General features: G+C 34.6%; 1 protein-coding gene and 1 long non-coding RNA gene across 3 annotated transcripts in view; one reads left to right on the top strand and one right to left on the bottom strand.

Moving 5' to 3' along the window:
• The window catches only part of LOC309654371, a 350,754-nt gene that overhangs the window by 104,726 nt on the left and 241,213 nt on the right, over positions 1-4,815 (bottom strand). The gene's annotated exons all lie outside the window — the stretch shown is intronic.
• The window catches only part of DNAAF4 (dynein axonemal assembly factor 4), a 118,128-nt gene that overhangs the window by 24,955 nt on the left and 88,358 nt on the right, over positions 1-4,815 (top strand). The window lies entirely within an intron of this gene.

Genomic DNA, 4,815 nt, shown 5'->3' with positions numbered 1-4,815 from the left:
CCCCCAAATTGTTTATTTTCTTTATGTGGTTAATGTACAGGTTACAGTTTTCAGGGAAATAAAATTGGCTTGGTAACTGATTGGATATAGTAGATAATGGATAGTTTAACTGTCTAAGGGCTTCCAAATATTAAACCAAATAATTCTCAATTCTGAATACTTTTTAATAATTACTATAAATAATGGTAAGCCAATTCTCATTTTTCTTTTTAAGATACTTAACTCTTATAATTTCTTCCTTCTTATCCTTTTTCTTTCTTCCTTAAACACCGTGCTAGAATTTAAAATTGGATGAGTAACTTATCTCCACATTTTAGTTTTTTATTCTGTAGGTAAGTAGTAAGACGGGTAGAGGTTCTATCAAACAGTCCATGTTATTGTTGGCCATTCTTTTCAGGGATCATGCTAAATGTCATTTGTGCATTGTATAAAGAATGTTATTTATCAGTATGTAGACCTACTATTAGTAGAAATTATGTATGGCAGGCTTTCTTGAACAATATGTATTGTAAGTTTGTTTCCTATTAGTGTTATGCTTCAGATTCTTTTAAATAAAGCTAGTTTTTAAAGAGAAAAATAACTGTTTTTTAAATGCTTGACTTTTATCAAGACAAATAGGCGTAACAGTCTTGGCTTTGGGTAGGAGATGTCCTAGGAAACATTAAGCAGCGCAGTAGCCTACAGTTTACCAGGAATTTAGTTTTATACTGAGGAGCAAACCAATATTTTTGCACAGACTTTGCTATACACAATTTGTTTTTCCTGTGAAGTTTATACATAACACTGAGTCCTGAGTTTCCTTAAGAAAATGTGAACATATCTCTATTTTGATTTTTACAAATTAGGACTCCGGTTTTGTTAATAGAAAATTAATTGGAGAGGAGTGCTACAATCTCAGAAGCTTAGTGATCCCTGAAGTAGAGACACCGCTGTAGCAATATTAAGAACAAACTTGCTTGAATGATAAAATTAGTTTTACAAAAGACATCCAAAGTTTTCTTGAAACAACCGTCAGGTGCCTTGAGTAAAAAGAGAATGCATAAAATGTGAATGTATCAGTTGATGCAACTTGGTATTAGAGGTAATAAAAGTGACAAAAATACAAGATAAAATTTGAATGCACAAAAGATTTTTTTTAATGTGTGGAAGGAAAAAAAAACAGGAAAAATGTTTATCTTACCTGTTGTAGGAAAGAGAAAAGATGTACAGAGACTTCTGATCAAATATCATTATGAATTGATGCTCTAAGGTATCCCTTTGTTTCAAACGTATAGCAATGATAAATATAAAGAGACACAATTGGGTTCAAAACCAACATAAATACATCCCAGGACAAGAAATAAAGAAAAAAGCATAAATGATGCTGAAGCAGCATCCTGCCTGACTCTGAGTCCAAAGCAGAAATTTGCAGTCAAAAATTCTAATCTGGCAGGGTAATGAGGTCTAAAGTGCTACTACATTTCAAAACTTAAGAGATGCAATAACACAATACTTAATGGGAAATGTATAGCTTTAGATAATTTTTAAGCCCAAAATATAATGCTAAATGTTGATCTCAAGAGGATAAGAGAAGAATAAAAAATCCTAAGGAAAGTAGATGGAAGGAAACAATAAAGAAAATAATAGGAAATATAATAGAAAACAAACACTAGAGAGGAATAATAGGGCCACAAATAGGCGATTTTTGTCTTTAAAAGATAAAAGATTTTATTTTATTGGATTGGCCAAAAAGTTCATTCGGGTTTTTCCATACTATGTTATGGACAAACCCAAATGAACTTTTTGGCCAACCCATATTTAAAAGATTAATAAAATTGATGAGCCTCTGGTGAAACTGATTTTTTAAAAAAATGGCTGACAGAAATAACAGGAATGAAAAAAGGGCAAAAATCATAGCACTGCTTTAAGCCTGGAGGGAGCTGGGATTCCTCTGCACTGCTGCCCCACATGTGAAAAAGGTTAAAAAGCAAGCCTAGCTCCAACTGATACCTGGGACTCCAGCTTACAGGCCTAAAGTGGCAGAAGTGCACAGTTTTGTAATTTGCTCAGTTGATAACTGGTGTACAGTATCACCAAAGAATTCGAAACTAAATTAGCATATAACACTTGGCTGAATTGGAGTCCCTAGGACGCAAGTTAGAGGCAACTTAAAACTGCTAGAAAGGAAAGGATGAACCTAGAGGAAAGAAATAAAAATAAAAGGAAAGTAAAAAAAACCAACCCACTCTAAATCAAAATTTCAAAACATATGAAGAAAACTAATGATAAAAACAGCCAACCAACATCCTTTAAAATTTCGATCCACTCAAGATGAAAATGACAGCATAGCCTGAAAAAGGCTTTAAAGAGAAGTACCATTCAGGATCCTGAAAGGTAAACTAAAGAATAAAAATTAAAATTACGAAACCCAGTATGTAGATATTCATTCATTCAACATTTACTGAGTGTTATTTATATGTCAGGCACTGTTGTAAATGCTAAGAATATAGCGGTAAATCAAACAGACAAAAATCACTACACTCATGAAGTTTTTATTCTGTAGAGACAGAAAATAAGTAAACTAAAAGTGCATTAGAGAATAAGTGCTAAGAAGAAATAAAAAAGGGAATGGGATAGGAAATGCTGAGCCTGGTAGGGTGATAGGTGCTAGATCAAATAGTAAGAGTATGTTTCATTTCATAAGAAACTGCCAAACTGTCCTTCAAGTGGCTGTACCATTTTGCATTCCCACCAGCAATGAATGAGAGTTCCTCCACATACTCACCAGCATTTGGCGTTGTCACTGTTCTGGATTTTGGCCATTCTAATATGTGTGTAGTAGTGGTATCTCATTGTTTTAGTTTGTATTTCCCTGATGACATATGATGTGGAGCATCTTTTCATATGCTTATTTATCAACTGTGTATCTTCTTTGGTGAGGTGTCTGTCAAGGTTTGGCTCATTTTTTAATCGGGTTGTTTGTTTTCTACTTGTTTCCGTTTTAAGAGTTTATGTATTTTGGATAGAAATCCTTTATCATATGTATCTTTTGCAAATATTTTCTCCCATTCTGTGTCTTGTCTTTTCATTTTCTTGATAGTGTCGCCCACAGAGCAGAAAAATTTTATTTTAATCAAGTCCAGCTTATCAATTGTTTCTTTCATGAATCATGCCTTCGGTGTTGTACCTAAAAATTTATCACCAAATTCAAGGTCATCTAGATTTTCTCCCATGTTATCTTCTAGGAGTTTTATAATTTTGCATTTTACATTTAGGTCTGTGATCCATTTTGAAATCACTTTGTGAAGGTTATAACCGCTATGCCTAGATTCACTTTTTTGTATGCGGATGTCCAGTTGTTCCATTTGTTGAAAAGACTATCCTTTCTCCATCACGTTGCTTTTGTTCCTTTGTCAAAGATCAGTTGACTATATTCCTGTGGGTATACTTCTGGGTTTTCTATTCTGTTCCACTGATGTATTTGTCTATCCTTTCACCAATACCACACTGCCTTGATTATTGTTCTTCAAACTTGATCTATAAATTTAATGCAATCCCAGTCAAACTCCTAGCAAGTTATTTTGTGGATATTGACAAATTGATTTTACAGTTTATATGGAGAGGCAAAATACCCAGAATAGTCAACACATTACTGAAGAAGAACAAAGTTAGAGGACTGACACTACCCAACCTCAAGACTTGGCACAAGGTTGGCTAAGTCTTCTTGGAGATTTCTAGGGTGGCAGTATGTCTGGCTTTATAGAATGAGTTAGGAAATACAGTCTCTGCCTCTATCTTCTGAAAGAAACTGTAGAGAATTGGTATAATTTCTTCCTTAATGTTTGGTAGAATTCACTAGCGACCCCCATCTGGGCCTGGAGCGATCTGTTCTGGAAAGTTATGGATTATAGACTCAATTTCTTTAATAGACATAGGCCTATTCAGATTGTCTATTTCTTCTTGTGTGAGTTTTGGCAGATCATGTTCTTCAGGGAATTGGCCCATTTCTTGTAGATTATCAAATTTGTAGGCATAGAGTTGTTCATAGTATTCCTTTATTATCCTTTTTATATCCATGTTGTCTGCAGTGATATCCCCTCTTTCATTTCTCATATTAGTTATCTGTGTCCTCTCCCTTTTCTTCCTTAGGTAACCTGGCTAGGGGCTTGTTGATTTTATTTTCAAAGAACCAGATTTGTTTTATTGATTTTCTCTATTGAGTTCTTATTTTTAACTTCATTGATTTATGCTCTAATTTTTAATTATTTCATTTTTTAATGCTACTTTGGATTTAATTTGCTTTTCTTTTTCTAGCTGCCTAAGGTAGAAGCTTAGTTGATTGATTTTTAAATCTTTCTCTAATATATGCATTTAATGCTGTAAATTTCTCTCTAGTCAGTTAAACTCTGATAAAACCCTAGTAGGTTAGGCTCTGGTTAAATAGTTTCTCCCGAGGTCAGATCTTGCTAAGAACAAATGCTCTGGCATATTTCAGAATGGTTCCTTTTCCCATCCCCCTGCTGGGAGCATGAGAATATTTTTGTGCAGTATTCACTGTGAGAACCTGGTAGAACTTAAGGAAGTAAAACTCACAAAAGTGTTGAGGGCTCCCTGATGACTGGGTCCCTCTGGAGTTTTTATCTCTCAGACTTGCCCACAGTGGGCCTCCAGCAATTTGTCAACTACATTCAGGTTTTCCTACCACGGCACTAGTTCCCACGGAGGTTTCTGCTCTGATGGGTTGTGATTCTCTATAGATAAAATCTTTCCCATCAGGGAGGCAGGGGTTTGCCCTGTGACCTCACTTTTCTTGTGGAGCTAAGAAGAGTTGTTGAT

The sequence above is a fragment of the Balaenoptera physalus genome, assembly GCF_965194825.1.
Source record: "Balaenoptera physalus genome assembly, chromosome: 2".
NCBI lineage: Eukaryota > Metazoa > Chordata > Mammalia > Artiodactyla > Balaenopteridae > Balaenoptera > Balaenoptera physalus.
Note: the sequence above shows the minus strand (reverse complement) of the source record. Positions and strands in the feature narration are given on the sequence as shown.